The following is a 26,956-nucleotide window of genomic DNA, read 5'->3' on the forward strand; positions in this document are numbered from 1 at the left end:
AAGGCATGGTGGAAAATTGTAGTAATTCTAACCTCAAGAAAAAGGTGCTACTAGTGGCACTACTTTTTCATTCAAGTGTCAATTTGACGTTTTTGATGTAGAAATATGGGTTTTGAGAGATGGGGTTCTTGTTTTGAGATCACATTTGTCCTTAAGTCAGGAACTATGTTCATGTTGAACTCTAGAAAACCTATGACTATCTCCCTCAAAATAGGCAATGCCTTGTGATGCAAACATCACATCCTCTTGTGCCACAACTCATAGACATTGTCATTGTTATGAACTAGGGCTTAAACAAGTTCACCCTACAAACTAGAAAGATTATCTTTTCCAACCCCTATTAGTTGAGTCGTATTTTGGCTTGATGAGGACTTGCTAGTTCTTGAACTCAATTGCAAAGCCCTTATCCACCACAACCAAAGTTGAAATCAAGTTCTTTATGAAACTTAGAACAAATAAGACATAATCAAAATCTAAAGAGTCATCTGACTCGAGATGGATGGGAATTTTACCAATTCTTATTACTAGGTATTTGGCATCATTACCAAGTTCGACATAAACTTGATTAAGTCTTGCTTCTTTAGAATAGAAATCAATTATCGAGTTGATGCCATATGACAATATGCCCTACTATCCACGTACCATGTATTCCTAAGAATCGTGTTGGTATAAAAACAAGATACCATCAAGAAATATTTCTCAAACTTGAAAACAAGCTAATTCATTTGAGTTTATTTAAAGGTTGCTGCTTGTTTCTATTGTTGCTTCCCCTTACCCTCCTTATCTAGACATTGAGATGCATAAAAACGATGCCTATGACAAATGAAGCACTTGATTTTAATCAAGTCTTTTCTTGGTTGTGAAGGCGACTCCTGACTCATTCTCTTACCCTTGTTGGGTCCTTTACCTCTAACCTTGTTTGTCTTGCCAAATAGTGCTAAGTTCACATCACCACCCCTCTTAATGCTCTTTGACTCCATCTGAGTCTCCTCCTAGATATAATCATTCCACAACCTTTTCAACTTAGGAAGGTTGTCACAAGCACAAACCTTTGAGAAATGGTTCCCATGGATTTGGAAATCCATTGGGTTCCATGTTCACTAATTTTGCATCTACAATATCTCTCCAATTGTGATAAGTTGATCACAAATCTACATAACCTTCATAAGTTAATTGGTGGGTAAATTTGATATGGTTAATGCTATGGATTTGAGTTTCTTTACAAAATCATATTTCTATTATGTGGTAGAGGCATGCCAAAGCATCGAACATTTCATTTGTTGTCTTCCCTTCAGATATTTGGGGGATCAAATGATCCTTTATGGTCTCCATGATTTTATCCATTTTGTCGGAAAATTGGAAAGGCAGAAAGATTTTCTCTTGTTGACAATTACTTGTGATTTCTTTAAGTTACTATTATCTTTCTTATGTTCTTCTTTTATCTTAGTTCATTAAACAATTACCAAAACCAAAACATGAAGATCAAGGACACTAGATGTAGGCGCACAGCCAGGGCAAAACCCCTATTTAGGGGAAAACCCAATCAAAAATTCTTCTTTCAATAGATTCATATGACAATGAGACAACCAAGACCTTAACCAATAGACCTTCCTCCACCAAGTCAACCTTTCAATGAGATACAACAACCTTGAATAGTCTCTTCTTGTCCAGTAGCTTCAACCAAGCATCAACCCAGAAATTTCGGCCCAGCTTCACCAGAAACTTCAAAATTTCGGTCTCCTCGGCAACTACAGAATTTTGACCCCTCCAGCAACTTCACACATGTGGGAAAAATAAAGAGAATTTTGACTTCTTATGCTTGTGAGAGACCTCCTTCTCCTTCGATATGCTTCTTTCTCTTCTTCCTTGAAATTCACATTTTTTCTGGCCCTAGAAGACGTAGATCGAACTTGTTGTGTGTGAGTGAAAAATGAGGTCGAGTTGCTACCTTTGTATAGTGATTATGCTACCCAGTTTAGTTCGACTTGTCCAGTTTGAGGCCGACTTGGTGGAGGAGACCTAATTGACCTATTTTTACAATAAAATAAATTTATTCTTTGACAAATAAATCCCAAGAAGGTTTCTTTACAATATGACATGGACAAGGACACTTGACATAACCCCTATAATTCTTCAATGGAGACTTTGACCTAAAAACAATTGACCCAAGCAAGAGTTGCTACCTTTGTATAGTGATTATGCTACCCAGTGTAGGTCAATTTGTCCAGTTTGAGGCCGACTTGGTGGAGGAGGCCTAATTGACCTATTTTTACAATAAAATAAATTTATTCTTTGACAAATATATCCCAAGGAGGGTTCTTTACAATGTGACATGGACAAGGACACTTGACATAACCCCTAGAATTCTTCAATGGAGACTTTGACCTAAAAACAATTGACCCAAGCATGAAACCTATGCTTTAATAAGTCAATTTATTTAATAATAAAATTTCTTTTTCTTTCTTTTGATAAATACATTTCATTATGATTCAAGTACAATTATGAAGACTAACACTAGTTACATTCTTCAACACATTTGGCCTTCACTTTCTTCTTCTTGTGAGCTGCTAATTGCTGCAGATATGTAGGTGAGAGTAGGACATCCTTAACAAAATCCCAAAGATCATTCTCTTCTAATAAGAGTGTAACCCTCACTTTCCATGATAGGAACTTTGAGGCACCATCGAGTGTGTCCTCGAATCTAAGCCTAACTGAGGTATATATATATATATATATATATATATATATATATATATATCCTCTAGTTGATTGTCCTTTCTAGAAATTGATTTTCTAATGTAAACCCTTGATAACTTCAATCGGAGTATTTTCTTATACCATGTAAAAAATTTCAAGTCTAGATGACCATTGTCCTAATGTCTTCTCATTAAATAACTCAAAACAAAATTTGTTTAACAATATATATATCTATATATGTATATATATATATCTATATATATATATATATATATAGAGAGAGAGAGAGAGAGAGAGAGAGAGAGATATTAAACATGATATCAATCCCACAGTGGATAAAAAAATGAACTACGGAATATGTAAAACACATACACAAGGATTTCTCCTTCAAATCAACTTTTCATTCCTTTGATCAAAGCTTACAGTCTAACCTATATAGCCTTTTTTGAACCAACAACTGTGCTTTCAATAAAATCACCTCAAAAAATGGCTTACAACCAGATCTAAGAATGTACTACCTATGCATGAAGAAGGGACTACTATAGCAGTGATACATCTTATATGCCTTGTTATACTTACTAGTCACTTCAACAATCTACTCATATTCTTCTACTTGAATGCACTCTACCCTCCTCCATCTCTCTCGTTTTTTCTCATTTGTGTGTGACCTCCCTTATCTTGTCATATTTATGCTTTGAGACAAGATAACTAATCTCCTCAATCTTAGCTTCAAGTTATCTTGATGTTGAAATATATGGCTAATATTAAATACCAACCTAATTCGCTAATGCTCTAAAGCTTCAAGAACATTTTATTTAGATTCCTAAGACTAGTTGGCTTCAAAATATAAGACTTTCATTTTTCATTTTATTTTTGAAGTGAAATTACAAGATGGGATTAGTGATAACCTTTCCAAGGTGGTCACCAAACAAATGTCTTGAACCACTTCTTACATGTTCGCACTAAACCTAAGTAAAAAGATCTTGTCTGAGCAACATTTCTCAAGAGGGTGAATAAGAACAGTAAGAAATGAATGAAATCATTGCAATGTAATCCTCAAACCAACGAAGTGTCAAAAAATAATTATAGAGAATGTGCTTAAACAGTGTGCTACATTTTCAGGTTGAAGCTTTTGGGGACCAAAAACATGTGAACCAGGGGGTAGATTAGAAATGGATCTAAAATAGCCCTTCATCTACATTTTGTAAATTAAATTTAGGCAAAAATTGAATTAACAATCAACTTGAAGGATAAAGGCCAAAATGCCTCAAGGAGGTGAAACAAATCACCTTGATGGTTGGCATTTTGGCTCAATTCTATTAAAGAGAATGTTTGCTTGATGGTAATGGTAGCCAACAAAGAAGGGAGAATTTAAGCTTGAAAAAAAGAAGAAAAGTCGTTGAAGAAGAGAGCTCAAATATCAAATAATTAAAGGAGTACACATAACTACTACACTTTTCCCCTCTCCAATGGGAGGAAAATTAGTTCAACATTTCCTTTATGTAAATAACACCCCAATATACTATGCAAACATCTTCAACATTACTCATTTCTTGAGTTTATACAATCAGCGGGTACATTATCTAGTATGCACATCTATGGGTTAGCTTCTCTCATGTTTTCACCCCATCAATAGGCTAAAGCATTTCACATAGTTGTTTGCACCAATGGATACCGCTCTCCCTAGACAAATCATACTTATTCCATAAAATTATTTTGCCATTGAGTTCAACATCTTTCCATTATTCCCAACCATAGGACATGGCCAATGGGAAAATCTCCTAGATAGAAAACACTCATTTTCCAGCGTTAGTACCAATACCCTTGCAATGCTACCTCTAGTTATTATTCAACACTCAAGTTTGATGGTTATTGTTTCTAGCTTTTTTCATCTCCTTGAATCTATTCATAAACTAAGAGGAAATTAGGGATGCTTTTGGTCTAAATCAAGAATTGAGATGGAACATAAGGGTGTACTTCCTAAGAAGGATGTCTCACTAGTAGCATCTCCTAAGAAATATGATTTACCAATGGCACATTGGCATTGACAAAGCCTTTGTATATTCCCAACATAATCCATGTATAGTTAATTGCATCTTCCAACCTTCAAGTTGTATGCATATGCATTGTTTAATATTTCCTTCAACTTTTGAGTTGCATGCACTTAGTTTATTATTTCTTTCAATCTCCAAATTGCATGCAAGTAGTAAGTATTTAGCTTGTGGACCCTTTGTAAAAGTATAAAAATGCCTTTGGGTAGATGAATAGAGTCAAGCAAACAATGATGATGTCTTCTTTCTTCCTTATTTATATTCTTCATGATTGGGACTAAATTATAAACCAAATATTTTCCTCATCAATATGTTAGATGATTTATCATTGAGTAAACTTGAACAAAAGTCCAAAAATAAGTACAAGGAAATTCAAGTTGCAATAAACCAAAAGACACATTATTAGAAGTGTAAGTTGTAATATCAACATATTAAAGAGACCAATTTAACTTTATGCAACTTGACACAATCAAGGTTTGAATCAATAGAATATAGAGAGGAGTTGATGGAGATACTAATTAAAAGAAAGCACATTTCAGTTACAAGGGATGAGTGAAAAGAGATAACAAGCCTTGAATGAAACAATTGAACATTGTTATGAGATGTTACATCTTCACTAAAGTGAATCATTTGAAAAAATAGAGATTTACATATATTACCCTAGCAAAGATACCAATAAATTCTTTAATGTGGCATGGCTAGCCTTGAAATAAAAGAATTAAACATTGTGATTGGATGTTACACCAAATAACTGAACATTGTAATTAGATGTTACATCTTCATCATAGTCAATGATTTGAAAAACATATAGATGTGCATATATTACCCTAACAAAGATAACAATATATTTTTTATGTGACACAAATTTATATTTTTTGAATGCACCCTAAATGAAAATATTGTCTTTTGGAGTGAGTGGTAGCTAAGGTAATTTATGAAACAAAATTTATTAAAACACCAACATGGGACAAGAAATATACTTCTTTAAGAATTCTCTCATCATATCTAAGAAAATATTTAATTGGAGAAAAAATCTAAAGACGAGACTAGTGTTTGATTGAAAAATATATCGTGGGAAAGTTATAGCTATTTTAAGTAAGTATGCAGCCTTGAGTTTGGTAGAATATCCATAATACTAAAATATACATGGGATTTGTGATTAGAAAACATTTAAAAAGGAAATATGGATTAATAAGATTACCACACACCATGAGATAGATTTGAGAAATGGGTTAGTAAGTAAAAGCGGGGAAACAAGATGTCAAGGTGAGACCATTGATATTTTAAAGTTGGGTTGTTAAGAATATTAACATGTTATAGGTGGTAAGGTTTAGAGGTATAAAAGTAGAAGGTACTTAAGTATTTTTATCAATAAGTTTTGCGAAGTAAGATTTAGTTAGATGCTAGAAATTTGTATTAATGGTATTGTAACTCGAGACATTTTTGGTGTAGAAATTTTGAATAATATGACACTTATTCACAGAGATTATCTTGATTATACACTATTTGCGGAATGCATGCATAATACATAACCTCCTCTACGTTGATCATCAATTTTGCGGAATTAAAAACAATGAAACATCAATCGCATGCGCACATTAACACAGTATGTACTGGGGAAAGCATACAGCTGAAAACCCCCAACTATCTGTATATTATAATGATAGAGAACATGTAACAATACATAGTACAATACTCCTCACAAGTACTCAGTACTATCTCCACCTGCTACACACAAACTAGCTCAGATCTTAATCAAGTCACAGGTTCAAATCTCCTCCGCTGTCTGCCTGCCTCTACTGCGCAATCCAAAGCAAGAATAGGAATGATCCAAGCTCGTTTTCCTTGGCTTGTACTACGCAATCCTCATTGGAAATCTCAATCATTGATTGTGCAAATCTCATGCACAGCTATAGTCACAACTGATAGTAGTCTCCACCTCTAACACCTGTCTCCACTGAACTATCCATGCACTGAGTTAACTGATGTATTCTTTAGTTGCTTTATGAGTTAATAATTAGTGAATTAATTAATAATTAATTCACATCACTCATCACTAGTGTATTTTGCAGTTAGACTAAATACAACTAGTTCAACTAAGTCAAACTGAACACAACTCCATCAACTCCTCAATCAACTCCACCAAACTCAATCACTTGAGTTCTAACTGAAGTCCATCATGCAATAGCTCAACTGACCCATAAGAAAAGTGTATTTCCTTCTGGCAGTTGCATGTGCCACATCCGTAGCTCGAACTAAAGTGCTCCAAGAGGATAAGATAATGTTTGTAGTCCAAATATTATTAAGAGCTAATAATATTCGACTGTTCTATTTTTAGACTGGCAGTCTAAAAATAGACTACGCCCATATGTCTAAAAATAGAAGTCCATCTATTTTTACAACATGACCAATCATCCACAAATAGCATCTTGCAACTCATAGACCATGATCCATATGTCTAAAAATAGACTTTGCGCCAAAAATAGCTTGCCGGCCCACTTAGTGAAGGCGACTCCTTTCCACTAAGCTCCATCATCTTGTTGCATTTTCAACGCTCCCTCTCAACAAGATATGGATTATCAGCAACCCCTATCCTGCAACTCTTGAATGTTCTGCATGCAACACATTTTCCCGGTCCACTTGCTCCAACAACACTTGGAACAAAAACACTCCCAACTGACCACTCTGTTGGGCTAGGAACATACTCTGATGCTGAAGCTCTACCTGCTGCTGACAAGTGCTCCCTCTCTGACATCTGCGCTACTGCAACATATCCATGCATCTTGCACCATTGCACACTTCTCTGTGCCACCTAGCACTGTTCAAAACACTTGTGCCTCTCGCATTGCTGCAGCCTGCTAGCTATGCGATGTCCTGGGATTCCCTACACTGTCGCTCTCTCTGTCGTTCCATCCGCATCTGTCTCTACCCAATCATTCAGTTCTTGCTACTCCACATTGGGGCTCCTGTAGCAAGGTCTCATCCAAGAGGTTGGGTACCTCAAGGATCCTACCCCTTCTCCTTGGGACGATCACTCTATATCGCCCCACCTCCTACCTGGAGGTATGGCTGCATGTGATCCCTCAGCCCACCTAGCTCGAAGTTTCCCCCTACTGGAGGTCTCTGCATGAGTAGATGTCTCTACTCGATCTCCTCTCAGCTTCCCTTGTTGTGGCTGCTCCACAACCTCCTGAAGATGTTGCACCAATCGTGGCTCCTCCACAATCGTCTGAGACTTCTTCTGGCTCTGCATGTTGAGAGGTAATATACGCTCCCTCTCAACCAACAAGTCTCCATCAGTTGCCTCACTGCTCAAGGCTTTGCATGCATCTTGAACCTCAAGAGCATACAGGTTCTTGACCCGTGAACCAATCTGCTTCACCTGTCTAGTGATGATGTGTCTACAGAAAACCTTTCCCTTATTGAAGACTACATCATAGCCTCTGTTTTCCAGCATCACGATCGACACCAAGTTTCTCTTCAGTCCTGGTACATACTTGACATCGGTCAAGGTAAGGCAAGCCCCATGCTCCCTTTGAAAAATAACCGTGCCTACACCTGAGACACTATACTTCTCATCATTACCCATCGCTATGAGTATCCGAAGATCTTTCTCCTCCAAAGTACTGAACAAACTCTTGTCACTGGTCATGTGGAAAGAAGCTCCACTGTCAAGAAACCAACCACTTCCCACCATGGATGAAACCATGCATGCGAAGAGTGTGAAATCCAACTCAAACTGTGAAGCAAGTGCCTCACCTTCAGATCCTTCCCCAGATCCCTTCTTGGATTTCCTCCGTGGACAATTTGCAGCATAATGGCCCACCTCATGACAATGAAAGCATCGCACTTTCGATTTGTCGCCCTTCTTCCCATCATTGGAAGAACTAGATTCGGAAAGAGAACCCTTCTCCTTCCCCTTCTTTGCTTTGGCAGCCAAAGCATAATTTTCTTCATCATATGCCTTTGATGAAGATCCATCCCTGGTATTCCGCCTGATCTCCTCTTGCACAAGATCCGACCAAAGTCTCTCCCATCCTGGCAATTTCTCCCGACCATTGACAGAGTCCTGATAGGAATGCCAACTCTTCGGAAGACCAAGGAGAGCCAAGCTCACCAAGTCCTCATCATCGACAGTCACCCCCACACTTCCCAGCTCATCCCAGCATTGGGTGAACTTCGTGAGATACCTGGGCATACTATCTCCATTCTCACACTTAATGTTTCTAAGTTTATCCTTGAGCGCCAACTTCCTCTGGTCGCTCTTGCTTTGGAATAGATCTGTCAACACTTTCCACATCAAGTATGGAGAAGCCTTTCCATGCAGGCTGGATACAATATGATCCTTCACGCCCTCCAACAGAATCCTTCGACACTTTGTTGTCTTCTTTTGCCAAACCTCAACGTGAGAAGCATTAGTAGGCTTTGGGACCTCAACCTCTATGAACTCCTTCAGCCCATTGTCATCTAACACCGCCTCCATCCTGTCTTTCCATGCAATATAATTTGAGCTGCCTTCAAGAGCATACTCCAATCGCAATCCGTTGAAAGACATTTCAACTTTGACACCAAGAAAACACTGCTGCAAATTCGAATTCCACCAGCTCAAAACTCAACCGCTTCTGATCTAAAATTCGTGAGAACAAGGTATTTCTCGTACAGAGATTGACTATATGGGCTTTTACCGGATATCTCACCTTCCAAAAGAAGGATGAATCCAGAGGCTACCTGGCCCGATTACAAACTCTGCCTGAAGAAATAGAATGTAATCACTTTCTGAATAATAGATCTAATGATCAACTTCGCTCTGATACCATGTAGAAATTTTGAATAATATGACACTTATTCATAGAGATTATCCTGATTATACACTATTTGCGGAATGCATGCATAATACATAACCTCCTCTACGTTGATCATCAATTTTGCGGAATTAAAAACAATGAAACATCAATTGCATGCGCACATTAACACAGTATGTACTGGGGAAAGCATACAGCTGAAAACCCCCAACTATCTGTATATTATAATGATAGAGAAAATGTAACAATACATAGTACAATACTCCTCACAAGTACTCAGTACTATCTCCACCTGCTACACACAAACTAGCTCAGATCTTAATCAAGTCACAGGTTCAAATCTCCTCCGCTGTCTGCCTGCCTCTACTGCGCAATGCAAAGAAATAATAGGAATGATCCAAGCTCGTTTTCCTTGGCTTGTACCATGCAATCCTCATTGGCAATCTCAATCATTGATTGTGCAAATCTCATGCATAGCTATAGTCACAACTAATAGTAGTCTCCACCTCGAACACCTGTCTCCACTGAACTGTCCATGCACTGAGTTAACTGATGTATTCTTTAGTTGCTTTATGAGTTAATAATTAGTGAATTAATTAATAATTAATTCACATCACTCATCACTAGTGTATTCTGCAGTTAGACTAAATACAGCTAGTTCAACTAAGTCAAACTGAACACAACTCCATCAACTCTTCAATCAACTCCACCAAACTCAATCACTTGAGTTCTAACTGAAGTCCATCATGCAATAGCTCAACCAACCCATAAGAAAAGCGTATTTCCTTCTGGCAGTTGCATGTGCCACATCCGTAGCTCGAACTGAAGTGCTCCAAGAGGATAAGATAATGTTTATAATCCAAATATTATGAAGAGCTAATAATATTCGACTGTTCTATTCTTAGACTGGCAGTCTAAAAATAGACTCTGCCCATATGTCTAAAAATAGAAGTCCATCTATTTTTACCAACATGACCAATCATCCACAAATAGCATCCTGCAACTCATAGACCATGATCCATACGTCTAAAAATAGACGTAGTCTAAAAATAAACTTTGCGCCAAAAATAGCCTGCGGGCCCACTTAGTGAAGGCGACTCCTTTCCACTAAGCTCCATCATCTTGTTGCATTTTCAACATTTGGTTACATAATAGTGTCAAGACACCCTGTAGAGGCAGCCTAACCTTCCCGATTTAGACTATACAAAAAAAAAATCCAACAACCAAAAATCTTAACCCCCAAATAAATCAGTTTGAATTAAAAAATTTCCAATGAAAAGAAGAAACCCTGAGTTTCTAAATGAATTCAAACTAATTAATAAAGGTTATGTAAAATTATTGGAGAAATAATGAAATAAAGGCTAGGAGTTTTAAATGGTTTTCCTCATTTAATGAGGGAATCATAATCCCATTCAACCAACTTTTAGAAAATCATTGAAAGAAAGATAAAAGATGATAAAAGAACATCAATTCTACTAAAATAATACTACTCAAGTAAAATATTAAATTAAAGAAAAGATGCAACCAATTATCATCATAGTACACATTCTAAATACTTGTGTATAAAATAAATAAATAAATAAAACCATATTGGGAATATGTTCGAACGAATCAAACATATCACTAGTTATAAACATTCAGTAAATTTTCACACAAAATTTTATTAGTCTTTATTTTCAACATAATTCAACAATAAACCTTATCAATTATCAACATGAGAATAAAGATATATTTAGCTCTGCATTTAACATTATCAACATTCAATACAAGAATCGGTATGTGTAAATTGTATGCAATTGTTGATATATTAAAAGTTCAATAAATATAAAGAAAAATCTTGAGAATAAATCTATGAATATTTTTTTGATTCAAAATCTAACATTTTTTTGAAAATGTTTAACAAATTTGAACAAGAAACATGAAAACTTAAGTGAAATACAAAATTATCTACAAAAAATTGATTGGACAAGGATGAATCCTTAGGAAACATAGATGGACTATAAAATCTCATAACTTTTTCCAACACTTTTTCCTCTACTCTCATTGATGTGACTGGTAGAAGCAAGTCCTTTTTCAGACTCAAAATTTTGATGCCTTCTTTTATTCATTTCTTTCTTTTATTCCATGAACCTTAGTCAATTCTTCCAAATCACTATTTTTCTAGAAAGATTCATCCTCATATTTTGCCAGGAATTTCTATAACTTTTCTGCCTAATCATTGTTTTCATCTGGGTGGAGGTATTAACATGGAAATAGCCTAAGGTGTTTGAATTGCTACTAGATATTTGCTCCATAATTTGGCTATTTTAACCCAATCTTATGCTTCAAAATATTTGAACTTAGACATTTTCCTTGAAGAAATATTCAATTATGTGAAAATATCAATAGAAGTAGGCAATAAATTATGATGTAAATCTGCAGCATTATTCAAAATACTAAAATTGAGAGACAAATGATCAAATACCAATTTTCCTTTGAGTGGGATAGTGATATCTCGAAATTGCTCAATATTGTTTCTTTACTTAATCAATTCATCATTTTATGTTTCAAGATAAAACCAATTATCAAACATCCATGGCGAGAGTGATTCTAGCTTGATTGAAGGATTGATTTTTTCTCTAATGGATTCAACATGCTAATTCATTGCATTAAACTTGTTTTATGCCATCAATATTAAATTTATCATCATGTACACTTCATTGGCTGCCATGATCATAAAGGTTCAATCATTAACATCTATAACAATTAACTTTGATTTAGTTCTACTAATCATAAACAATCACCTCCTCTACCACCTATGCTTTATCTTCCATATTGTCACCTCCTTTGCCACCTATGCTTTATCTCCCATATGTATCACTCCCTCAACCACATGTGATTTATCTCCCAACTGCATTTGAGCTTTGCTAATTTCAATCTATACTTACTATGATAAAACTTCAATTTATTGTACAACATCAAAATCAGACCCTTTATCTTTTATGTTATCAGTATAATTTTATTCCAAATCACATGTTTTGCTCCACTGAAAAAATTATTTCTAGCTACTCTCCACTCAACTTATTCTAAAGATTTATTTAGGTCCTCAATCCTTTGAGTACCTTCAATGATAACTTTGTCTCTTTGGGGTAATTTTTTTATGGTAATCATTGACTATGATATTTCTTTGTTCAATTTGTGATTTCATTTCCATAACTTCTACATTTCCACTAGATATTTGATTCAAGTTTTGCTAGCTCCTTTGAAATTGTAGGGATTTGATTTTTCAACCTCACCACTTGATCTACCTTTGCTCCTTCCTTTACCAAAATATATTCCTTTATAATTTCTACTTCTAGGATGGATGACTTTTGAGCCACGCTGGATGATATTGTTGCTTCTTTTTCTTCATTCAACTTATCAATGTGTGACCCAATCTAGTATTTTGTTGTTGTAGATTTGAAACTTGCATAGACAATCATTATTTTCCCTTGTGATTCAACCCATTCCCTGGTTTGAATATGTTTATAACTTGGTACTTTAGTTTTGGCTTTAACAATTGAATTTTTTTTTATCCTTTTCTTTGACCAAGGTCTTTTACCTTGTCTTTATTACCTAGATTTTCTCCCAAGGGCAGTTACCCTTTGTTCAAGATCATGAATGCTTACTAACCTTGCTTTGTTAACAATATTTTCTTTCTTCAACTATTTTTTTAATTTAGTTACCATTCTTTTCAACTTCTTGACATGTGGTTTGTATCAAATCTCTTAACATCATATTACCATTTTTTTATGCTATTCTATTTTTTCACACATGGGCATTTTGTTAAGATCAAAATTAAATTTTGTAGTCTCATACTCATGAGACTTGATTTCATCTTTAGAATTTAATTTTGGTTGTGGAATAGTCATATTGAAGGTGCCTTTTTCATAATTGGTTGAAGTAAATAATATGGGGTTTGTTAACCAGTCTTTACCTGTTTAAGAAACTAATCTTTCTTTTGACTACTTATATTATTTTTTAGTTAAAACCTTTTTGTAAATATATCAATATTTTTCTCAGTAACTGACATTTCCCTTGAATTTCCCACATCTTGTAACTTTCATTTTGAAATATTTCATCTAATTTACTCATTATTGGAATATGAATAATAGAAATAATGGAATTTCCATAAATCAATCCAATAGCATTTTTGTCTTCCTTATTTTATCTCTCTACATTTTGTTCATCTGATTCTTCTTTTGACTTTGATTATGACTCTATTCTCATTATTTTGGGAAATGGCTCACTTGCTTGATTTTCTTCTTGCTCATTTGGTTTTCTATTCCTTCCCTTTTGTTTTCTATCTTATTTGGAGTCTATATGCTATAGTCCATTTCTTGCATCAATGTAACATTGTCTAAATTCAATGCAATGTTTACCATAGAAATCATATAACATTTATTGTAGTTAAAAGTTGTTCATCTTCAATTGAAAGGATTTCAATTGGTACATTCTATTTATTAAATGGTTCCTTCTTGACAAGTTGGTTTAATCATAATAAAATATGTTGTCCTTGCAAATTTTCTTGTACTTACGTCCATCTTTCTTTATTTACCAATCTCTATATCTGGGTCTATATGATGAATATAAGGGATGGAACCAATGACAACTCTCGGAAGTTAGAAATAATGTGACATGGATCTTAATTCCAATATTTTCCTTTCATAAAATTAAAAGGCTTCGTCATTTTCTCTACCACAAAAAGGGCATATTTACTTTTGATTAGAAAAGATAATACTTCAATAGGCAAAGAAAAAGTGACCTTTTGATTTTTTCCCAAAAAATGGATAACATCTAAGTTCAACCTTTTCTCAGTGTATTAGAAAAAAAAAAAATTAGAGTTAAAAATTCTAGAAGCAAGTATAGTTTAAGTTTTGAACCATAAATACTAATAATAGTACATTCTTCAAAAAGATATTAGTATCTCACCCTAGAGTTAGGACTTAATTAAAGCAAATATTTACATTTTGTAACTAATCTTAGTGGGAATTCATTATGAACAGTTGTATAAGCAATATACATGAATTTCTTGACAAATATCTTAAAACCATTCTTCTAACCTTGATCTCTGATGATTTTTTTCCAATGTAAAATGACAAGGGGTTCACCTTATTGATAAATTTTGTTTAATCTGAAATTATCAAAATGAGTTAACTGATAATACACCATGAGAAAAATAAATATTGATGCCTAAAACACTTCTTGGACCAATCAATCATGTATAGCATCAAATAGATCTTAGAGTAATTGAACTTTTCAAAATACTATTATGAGGGTAAACCATAAGATTGTTTCAGCACTAGTGTTATCATTAGCATAATATCCCAAAATCAAGTAAGTCATTGTAATAATATCCATAGATAAAATCAAGAAAACATATGTTAGAAGAGGTAGGGTAAATTTGTGAATGGTTACTTTTTCAGGGAATAACTTCACAAGTAAATAATCCTTTTGTTGCCTTGATAAGGGATTAAACTTTATATATAATGTTTTTGTTTGATTGTGAGGTAATAATAGCATTTTAAATGTTGCATCTAAGCTAACAAGGAAAATCACTCGAGAACCATCTGAAGACGTCAAATATTTCTAAGTTGGTTTATAGAGTCTCAAACATATTGAAATCAATTCAAGACGCTAATAATTCGATGGAACAATTTCCTAAGCAAATCCACATTCCCATGTGGGGAAAATATCACAGGCGACCCTAGATCATTGTTACATTACTTGATGGGTTTCATAGGAACTCTTCATAGTAAGCTTAGGTTCAAAAATATCTTTGTCTCTAATAACCAGATAGTCAAAATCAGAACTGTGCAATGGGTAATGCAATAGTGATAGGCTTTCACCTTGAAGCCATGATTTTAGTTAAACAATATTTATTTTCTCTTACTACTTTCAAAGAAACAAACAAGAATTTTAATTGACTAAAAAAAATTGCGCCTATTTATCTTGGAATTGAACTTTTCTACTAGCTCTTGTTTCTCGTAGCTCTCAATTATTATTTATAAGAAAATTCAAATTAAATTCAATTTTTACCCATATAAGTGTTTCATAATAGGACCACTTGTTTCTTGTGTTTGGTTGGGTAGGATATTAAAAATCATATCTAACAACCAAATATCTATCATTTTTTTATTTAGGTTCAATTGATCAATATATAGAACATTGATTGTTCTTACCTACCCATAATTACTGCTATGCAAATACATTAATTCAAATTTAGTTGTTTGTGGAGGCAATAATAGTAGTTTTATGTTTCTGTTGTTTGTCTCTGCTATTGATAAGAAACGAATGTGTATTAAGGTGGTTTCTAATTCACATGGGTAATGAGTTGCATTAACTATCTACTTCGTCATGCTCTGCAATCAATGAGGACCATTGATACGTTCTTCACACACTATTAGACTGACCTACTACCACATAAATTAAAGTTGTTGGAAATACTAAGAGGAGGGATGAATCAACATTTCACTTTTTCTTACAATTCAATATCACAGAGCATTAACCAATTGTTGAAAATTGGGGCAGCTATGGGACGAATTTCCCCATAGGAACCCAACTACCCCAAGGGAAGCCCATCACGCCCCAAAGGAGAACTCAATTTGATTAAAGGAAATATTATTAATTTGTTTGGCACTCTTCTCATTATCATTCAATATGGCACAAAATCAAGTAAACAATATTAAATAAAATATATTTAAAAAAGAAAATTTAAATTATGTGGTTTCCATCCAAGTTACAAGGTCAGCCTCATAGAAACTCATCTCGGCTCTCATGTGAAAAGCCACATCCCAAATCGACTATATATATCCAATCATTATGGCTCTAGTAATTCGCATTCAAAGTCTCATTCATCTCTATGGTTCATATTTTCTCTTATGCTCAATATCTCAATAGTGGCTTGCATTTACACAGTGACTCAAATTTTATGCACAATGGCTCGCATGAGTTCTTGTGGTTCGCATATGACATCTGTAGCTCACACTTTATCTTCTAGGCTCACATTACTAATTATAGTGGCAAGCAATTCTCACAATGGCTTGCGTTTTTGGTGGCCCGTTATCTCTATAGTGGCTCAGATCAAGACTCTTGTGGCTCGCATTATACTTATTTGTAGAAAGCATCATTTACAGTGGCTCACCTTAGATACAATAGCTTGCATTGATATTTCTAGACAGGGAACTATACTTCAATGGTTCGTATTACTCTCAATGTGGCTCGCATCTCTCTATGTGATCGTATCTCTCAACGGGGATCACATATTTCTCTAGTTAGTATCGCTCTCAATGGGGATCACATCTTTTTATGGTTTGTATTACGATCCTCATTGTAGGAAGAGACCACTATGGTTTCGTGATATTTTACAAGATGTTGAGAGACATGCTGCTACAAGAGCAACATTCATGGAAAGCAAGAATCTATGTTGATATTAGACATATAGTTTTCCCCCTTGTGGGGTTTTTCCCTGGTGTTTGACCAAATATTTTTGTCTCTATTGTTCTTGGTTGTCTTCTATTGTGCATATGGTTTTATGTGCTATCTACAATTGCTTATTGACATTGTCTGATTGAAAATATATTGGAAACTTGACTACTATTGGAAGAAGAATTGTTATAAGTGATTGTTACAACATAGAACATTTAAAAATTAACATTAATCATATTACATCAAAGGTACACAAGATCTATATTAACAATTTATTTTTATCTTTAAGGAAGCAAGAACTTCCGATTTTACTAGCCACTACTGGAAGGAGCTACAACACCTAAGTATTTACTAGCCACTACTGGAAGGAGCTACAACCCCTAATTATTTACCGACCACTACTAGAAGAAGCTTAGACCCCTAATTATTTACCATCCACTATTGGAAGGAGATACAACCCCTAATTGTTTACCAACCGCTACTGGAAGGAGCTATAACCCCTAATTGTTTACCAACCGCTACTGGAAGGAGCTATAACCCCTAATTATTTTCATCCCACCACTTAAAGGAGCAACAACTCCCTAAAGAAGATGATATAGAGATAAAGATTAAATTATTTGAATTCTTGTATGAGGGATAATGACTCACTTACAACAATACTGAACAATCTCAACCATTATAATTGTGTCATTGTCCTCTTACTCAGGCACTGCTACTCATCAATTGTTGTCTCACTGCATCATCATCATTGAACTTGCACTCATGCACATTCACGTCCTCAAGTTGCTGTCTCAAACACAATGCAATGTGCCTTTGGTATGTCATGTGACCAACCTCTATCCATCTTAACCTTTGCCTAAGACAACACACGATCATAAACATTTTTTATCATTATTCAAAACCTATTTCCTTACTCATGCGAAGGAGATAAATATATTATTTTCTTCTAGAGGAATACTTTGGGGCATCAACATTATAAAGGTCAACACATTTCTTTTGAGTGCCAAGAACAACTTTTTCCCACGTGAATTTCTCAAATTTGATATTTAGAACCTTCACCAAAACTGCAAATAAATATAGAATTTATCCGGGTTTGCTTTGTCGAGAGATTTAGGATAGTATCCCCTATGTGAAAGTTAATAATACTCCAAATCAAAATTGAAGGCCAGAACTTGTGCAACTCTTGATCCGCTTGAAGGTAGGAACTGGCCTGAGAGTCTAGAGAGACGGGGAACTCTAGTATCCAAGTCTAATGAGCCTTAGAAACTGTGCATGGACTAAACTTCACGAATCCATTAATATTGCCTCATAATACTTCACATTTTCTACCTAGAACTATTTTCCACCACAGATAAATTATAATCCCTAATCGTGTGAAATGATGAGTCCAAATATGTATGTATACTAATCTAGGCATGTTTTTGAAGCTGACATGTAATTTTCAATTTGAGATGACCATGAATTGTAGGTTCCCAACACCTTTTGGCAAGCCCAATTTGTGGACAACTTCTCCTTCTCAATCCCTGTGAGTCGTCTGTCGTTTAGATTCACCTAGTAAAATTTGTTCGTAGCATGAGATTTCAAATACAATGATTGGGTTTCCTTGGCAAACTCTGTCATTACCATACTTGTAATGTTTCTAGTAGAAAACCATTCCCTTAATATTATGTGTTCGACACAAAGCTATCTAGCTACTACAAGCATATCAATTGAAAAGAAATTATATACATATAATGTATTAATTCAAATTTTGCAACACGCAAGTAACCATACTCAATCCTTTGAATTCATTGATTAGCAAGCATCAATGCAATATTCAATGAAATATTTCTATTACTGTGAACATCTTTCCAATCAAGAAGACCCATTAGACATGCGACCTATGAAATGGTGTGATGAGGGCAACCAAATGGCGATGGTATTATATCCAAAATCATGTATATCGACAAAAAAATGCAAGGGCATATTAGGGTTATTTCCAACTCATCAATGGCGCCTTCACCCTTTGACATCAATGACAACTTTCTTCCAACAATATGCCCCTTTGTCATTGATGTCAATACTCATGCTCCCCCTATCTCCATGTTTTACTTCCTTTCTCTCCCCTTTTTACATCAATGGAAAAGGGTGACTTGTTTCTTTAGGTGTTCTCCCCCCGAAGATATTTCTTCTTCTTACTCGACATGTTTTCTTCTTCAAACCATAGTGGATTTGTTTTCTTGCCTAGTTTTCTTAGGATTCCACTTCATGTTACATCTGTAATCTCGTGCAATATGTCCAAAGTTATTGCATTTAAAGCATTTGATGTTGTACCTAAATGATGGAGCGAATGTTGTGTACCTTTTGCTAGAGAATCCATTAGGGTTTCCAATGTTTCTACTTGTAAACATGCTTCTAGGGTTTTTGTGATATCCTTTATAGTTAAACATGCTACAAGATTTGCAATCCCTAGCCTTATGCCCAAAATTTATACATGAATAACAATAATCAAGAAATATACTTGGGTACCTTGGTGAGCTGGATTGCCATGATGGTCTTTTGAAATTGTTCTACCTTAGAGGAGGTCCAGTGTTATGTTGCTTTTCTTGGTGATATGTTCCAGTCTTTTGTTGCTCTTCTTGGTAAGGTGTCTTCTTGATAACATTAGCATAACTTTTGGATTAGAAATTTCACGCTTCTTTTCGTTTTCACTTGGCCTTTTAAGTGTTGGAGAATCAAGTAGGGCAACAATTAAAACAATTCTCCTATCCTTAATAACTGCTTGTGAACTTATGTTAGATTATTATTATTTTTTATTATATTCTTTTAATCAAACAATTATTAAGACCATAAACCATGAAGATCATAAAAGACATTGGACACAATATGTAGGCTCTAAGCCAAGGAAAACCCCTCCAAGGGGAAAAACCATAAAGAATTTCTTCTCTTCTTATAGAATCAGATCAAATGAAAAATCCAGGACCCAACTACCAATACAAAGTCCACTCACAAGCCCCAAGTCAACCCTCCTTCCAAGATTTTCCAACAAGTCAAAGTATCCACAAGTCAACGATGGTCAAACCCTTCAAAAACTAGTCAAACTTCATATTTCGGCCCCTACAACAAAATTTCAGCCTCCTTCACAGACCTGCAATAACCTTCTTGAAACTCTTAAATTTCACATGTGTGAGGTTTTCTAGGGAAAATTCTCCCGTTTTTTACTTCTCTTTCTTCTCCTCTTTGCTTTGACTCCCTCCTTTGAAATTTTAGTTGATTTTTGCTTCTTCTTGCACAAGAGATCAAACTTGCTTGTGTGTTCCAAATGAGATCAAACTACTCTTATATGTACATATATTAGGAGGTCGAATTTCCCCAAACAGGGCCGACTTGGTCTTGTAGTTACAAAAAATGACATTTTGACTCAAAACAAAATGATTTTTACACTTTCTTATCAAAGTACAAATGGAACTTTACTTCTAGACTTATGACAAATTTATTTTGACTTGAGAAACCATAGAAGTGTGGAGAACATGCTTGACCTAGAAGACAAATCAATTTGAGCATGAAACCCATGCTTAAAATAATAATTATTTTTCTTCTTTTTACAAAAATATACAATATCATAAGTACAAAGGTAATTATGAAGACCGAATCTTGTTACATTCTCCAACACTTCCTCTTAACTAGGGAGGTATTCATAATTACATAATTGGTACAAGGATTCTCTCAAATTGAAATATTCTCATAAGAAGAGTCAGATTGATAAGCCATCTTTAAGCATCAACACCATAATCAACATTGTCAATATAGCAAGGCCTTGATTTACAAGCTTTATCTCTCCACTAGATCAGAGCACAATGTTTGGACGCTTTACGTGAGACACCACACTACCTCTCAAGGTACATAACCCATCTTGATGTTCACTGGGTATATCCTTCTAGGACTATTCTTATTATGGATTCCAAATCCTCAAATAATATTGATCCTCTTCAACCACTCTTGTCTTAGGTACCCTGTCTAATCCTCAAATATTATCGTTCCACTACTACATTGGGCAGAAATTCCGACGGTGGAATCTTGACGGAATGGATAAAATCAGAAAAAGTGTCGAAAGTTAATTTTCTTTATCTTTTAAATCCCAACGGTCGTCGAATATCCGACATGGACTTATTTAACTTTCGAATATTCGACAAAGGATCTTTTCCCATCGATTATCCGACATTTTTTCTATAATCCCTACTGTCGTCGAATATCCAACAGGAGTTCTTTTACTTTTGAATATCTGACGCTTTATCCAATATGAAAATGCGTTGTCCAATATCCAATAAATGGAAATTAACCGTTGCATAATGTTCAATTCCACCTCTAATGTCTTTTTTCTGTTGACAACATCTAATATGGGACCGCTTTACGTTGAGTTTAACTAATTATAATAAATATAATATTATAATTATAATTATATATAATATTATTAATATATAGCTACTATATATTAATATTAATATCAATAATATATTAATATTAATATTATATTATATGATTATAATATAAATTAATATATAAAGTTATTAAATATATTATTAGAATTATAATAAATATAAATATATATAGGCCAAAACATCATATAAGTTTGATATATATATATATATATATATATAGATAGATAGATAGATAGATAGATAGATATAGATATATATTAGTTGTGATTGTTTTGTAATGTTGTAGGCTTCTTTTGAGGTTAATTTTTTGAACGAAATCATCATTGAAAGTTTGGTGACAAAAAATTTCACATAACATTCCTCAAGGAGACCAAGGATATGTGGGATCGACATTGGGGGTTTATGAGGATCGAAAATGTTATTGCCCTTGTAGAAATTGCAAGGGCTTGAGGCCAAGGAGAATTCTAATAAAATCAACTAAAAAGCATTATAGAGACTATGGACATGCTGAAGGCGGACATGAATATCATCCATTAGTAAGTTATTCATTATATGTCTTTGTATTGTAGATTTTTTTTGTAAATGTTTATATGTATATTGTATTTTAGATCGTATGTATTTGTATTGTAAATTGTATTGTCTTTCTATTGTAAATGTATTTTATAATATTCTTAGGGAGGTGTTTGACATATGTTGTCATCTTGATGTGGACTAGAAATATTATTTGATTAATTTCATTAGGGTCAATTAAGGGGTTAGGTCGAGTTAGGGGTTAATTACTTTATTGGCTTAGGGATAAAGGCTTATTGTTTAAGAGTTTAGGGGTTATGGGTTAAGGGGTTTAAGGGATTAGGGGAATGGGGTTAACGTGTTATGGGGTTAATGTATGTTTAGGGGGTTAATTAGGACCTAGAGGATTTAGAGCTTAATCATGGGCCATATGAGCTTCCACGTTCACATGGTTGGCCTTGTTCAGTATAGAATATATTATTCTTTAAAATGAAGACAAGGTCATTTACGTTTGTACCATCATTTCCAAATTTAACTTTGGTTCGTTAAGTAGACATGTTGGGCGATTTGGGCAACAGGTGAACCAAGCGACACGGTAATCGGGCAGACGTGCGAAGTAAGGTCAACCCATGACTGCCCATGTTTTGAGTTCCTGCCAGGGGGTCTCATAATGATTTTTAGAAAATTGACTAATTTAATGTTTAGGTGTTAAAAGTCCATTTATAATTGATTGATTATGTAGCATAGTACTAACAAATGATAATAATATTTGTCATTGATGAGCTAATGATTTGTATTGATTGATTTTCATGGTAGGGCGAATGCTCGAGCGTTGCGTGTTGGGCACGCCAAGGCGCCCACCCGACAGGGGCGCCTGTGCGACGAATTGGTGGGTCGTTCCAATTTTGCAAGGGGTACCCACAAAAAATAAGTAAGGTCAGCTCATGATTGTCCATGAACAGAGTTCCCACCAGGGGATCTCATAATGATTTTTAGAAAATTGACTAAATTAATGTTTAGGTGTTAAAAGTCGATTTATAATTGATTGATTATGCAACATGGTACTAACAAATGATAATATTTTGTTGTCATTTATGAGCTAATGATTTGTGTTGACTAATTTGCAGAGCAAGGTGAATTCTCACACCTTGGGCGTGCTCGCACAAAGGCGGGGTGCCCGAGCACCCATGGGGGCGCCGCATGCTGGGCACCCCAAGGCGCTCACCCGGCAGGGACAACCGTGTGATGAGTTGGTGGGTCAAACCAACTTGGCAAGGGGTGCCCACACAAAAGAAATAAGGTCGGCCCATGACTACCCATGAATAGAGTTCCCACCAAGGGATCTCATAATTATTTTTAGAAAATTGACTAAATTAATGTTTACATGTTCAAATTTGGTTTATAAGTGATTGATTATGTAGCATGATACTAACAAATGATATTGTTTTGTTGTCATTGATGAGCTAATGATTTGTCTTGATTGATTTACACATCATGGTGAACGCCCATACCCTAGGTGCTCCTGCACGAAGGCAGAGCACCCGGGCGCCCATGGGGCATCGTGTGCTAGGCACACCAAGGCGCTCGTGCATTGGTTTGGTGGGTCGGCCCGACTTGACAAAGGGTGCTCACACAAAAGTAGTAAGGTCGGCCCATGACTACCAACGAAAAGAGTTACCACGAGGGGGTCTCATAACGACTTTTAGAAAATTGACTAAATTGATGTTTAGGTGTTAAAAGTTGGTTTATAGTTGATTGATTATGCAACATGGTACTAACAAATGATAATATTTCGTTGTCATAAATGAGTTAACAATTTGTGTTGACTGATATATTTGTTGCTCTACTACCAGGAGGCGTCACCATTATTCTCATCGCCATCATCATCATCTGAAAGTGTTATTAGTTGATTATATAATTTATGTTTTTCACTATCTATTCTTTGCAAGTTTCAGTGAATCAATTTCCAGAGGACTACAAAAAGTCTCTTGAGCTAGTCGTGATGTGACTTGAGAATGGGGCCAACGTTGAAATTTTTTCAGTTTGTGCTTGTATGCACTGAAATTTGACATGGTTATGGTAGATGCATGCATTGATGATATGGGAGGGTTTTGAGACTCAAATACGACTCACAGAAATAATTTGACAATCAAACGACAATCAAATTCTTGAAGTGTACATAATTACTCAAGCAATGAATTATAATGACTTTTGGAAAGTCAATAAGGTAGAAACATTTTCTTCAACAATTTTGGAATGCTATGAACATAAGTATAATCAAAATGGCATTTAGAATCAACAAATTAAAACAATATAGTTATTAGTAGGATTTACTTGGGTTGTTGGAAGGTATGATTGTTATCATCCCCACTTATGTTCAAATCCTGCAAGTGACATGTTGAGCCATTAAAATCACCTGGGGTTGCCCGTGCGATGAGTTGGTGGGTCATCCCGACTTGGTAAGAGGAGCACGCACAAAAGAAGTAATGTCGACCAATGACTACACATGCCCACTCAAAGTGGTGAAAAACTGAAGTATGGACCGAAGTGTGACCGTGGGGGTGTCATGTGCACAACACAGAGGCAAGCGCCCTAGGCACACCCACATGATATTTTTCGTGGCATCTTACAGCTTCCAAGTTGCTTCATCTACTCCGAAGTGTTTCCATTGCACCTTCACTTGCATGATGTTTTTGGCTTTGGAATTGAGTTATTTTCTTGTCTAGGATGCACAAAGGTTATGCCTGGAATTCACCTTCTGTTTCCACCTGAATCACGCAATAAATTACATGGTTAGCATCATGCACATATTTCTTAAGCAATGAAACATGGAAACCATCATGTTCTTTCACCATATGAGGTAAATCCAATCAATAGGTCGTGACTAGTTTGACTCTTTCTTGGATTTAAAAGGGTCCAGAGTATCTTGGGGCCACTTTGGCACAAGCCCCCACTCTTTTTGAACTTCCCTTTGGCCTGATTCATAGGTACACATTCTCACTAACCTTGAATTATTTATGAGTTTTGTTCTTGTCAACATAGTTTTTCTGCCAATCTTGGGATGCCTATAAACTCTATTTTATTTTTATTAATTCCTATTCCAATTCTTTCATCATATTTGTTCCAAGCATAATAATGTTTATTGCATTACTCTAGGCAATTAGTATGATACATTTTATGCCATATAATACCTCAAAAGGGATCATCTTCAAAGACTCTTGGTAGCCATTATTATAAGCAAATTCTACTAGGGATAGGTACTCTTCCCATTTCTTAGGGTAGTGCATTGCACACATTCTTAACATCCCCCAACACCCTATTTACCTTTTTGTTTTCCAATATGCCTAGGGATAATAGGTAGTGCTAAAGGCTAATTGAGTACCAAAACCTACAAACAAAGGTTTCTAGAAATGTGGAGTAACTTTAACATCTTTGTCTAATATTATGGCCTTGGGCATGCCATGCAACCTAAAAAATCCCTTCATAATATTTTTCCATGTTTATTTCCTTGTAGGTGGACTTCATAGGGGTGAAGCGAGCTACCTTACTTTGTCCACCACTACCATAATTACATCATGCTATTTCGTAGATTTAGGTAAACCGGTCCATGGATATAACTTCCCATTTCCATTCCAGAATTAGTATAAGATACAATAAGCTAGCATGATGCTTGTGCTTCAGTTTAACATGTTGATGCTCTAAACACTTGGAAATGTAGTCTGCAACTTATTTCTTCGTTCTAGGCCAATAAATATAATTTCTTATAGTCTCTTTATCGTTGTTACCATCTTTTTATATCCTAGATGGCCTGTATAAAGCCTCATATGGAGCTCATCCATTATAAGTATTTTTTATGTCTACAATGTTAAAAATCCATTCTTTTTTCTCCCATATTCTCTACCAGCTCATGGTTTGAACACTTTCCTCGCACTCAAATTAACTCAACACAAAAATCAAACACACATAAAATCTACAATAACTTTATTTACACACAATATGTACAAATTGGCTTGATTTACAATATGAGCACTTCCTAACCTGGCCACTCTCTCCAACATGCCTCATAGGCTTACATACATTTATAAAAGTAGATCTTAACCAAAATTGGTGTCAGATCATAAACTATCTTCTAAAATCTCTTAAATCCTCCTAAGATCTCTAACAATGAGATAGTTTTGGTTGAGATCCACTAAAAATGGATCTATTCATCACATCTAATCCTAAAAACTCTAACTCCTCAACAAATTTCCTCAAATAAAATATACATTTTGATGAAACTCTAACTCCTCAACAAATTTCCTCAAATAAAATATACATGTTGATGAGGGAATTCTCTCCTCATTTCTTAAATAAATCTCTAAAATTAAATCTCTATTTTATTAATAAAACTTATTTCTATCTTTTATTTACATAAATTTATCTTAAATTAAATTAAAGGAACCCAATCCCTTAAAGATGATACCTTGGGAGAGTTGAGGGAGCGAAGGGTTGAGGGGGAACTCATGCCAACCTGACCCTTGGTTACATGCCTCCATCCTTCCTTTGCGATCAGGGTTCTCTTCTCTTGTTGTGACGCTGACATCATTTTTTTCATGGCTCTTTATAGTTTTGTGGCTTGTTGTGGCCTTCTTTTCCTACTCTAGTTTCATTTCGGTCTTTTGTTTCATCAGAGTCCTCTTTGATGCCGCCAATGTTATGGTATAAGCCTTGGTGCTGCTCAGGGTCTATCTCAGGTTTGTTGACCTCCCACCACTGCTTATGCCCTCTCCACCTGACACTTGTGCCTCTTCACAGGGATGTTGACACGACCTATTTGTTGGGCTCTGCTACTCTTTTTTTGTATGTTTATTTGCCCAGTTATGGGCTATTTGGGTGGCATGTGCTCGGTTTTAGGCTTTTATGGGTTTTTCTATGGGTCGTTATGCCTTGTTTTGTTTTTACAGGGCTATTTACAATCCTTTATTCTTTTGTGAGCTTGGCCTCGTCTCTATATTGCAAAGTTTTCCTTTCTGTGCCCCAGGGTCTGTCATTT

Source organism: Pinus tabuliformis, chromosome X, assembly GCF_031772625.1.
Source record: "Pinus tabuliformis cultivar Carrire ecotype Pingquan chromosome X, CPIR1, whole genome shotgun sequence".
Classification (NCBI taxonomy): Eukaryota; Viridiplantae; Streptophyta; class Pinopsida; order Pinales; family Pinaceae; genus Pinus; species Pinus tabuliformis.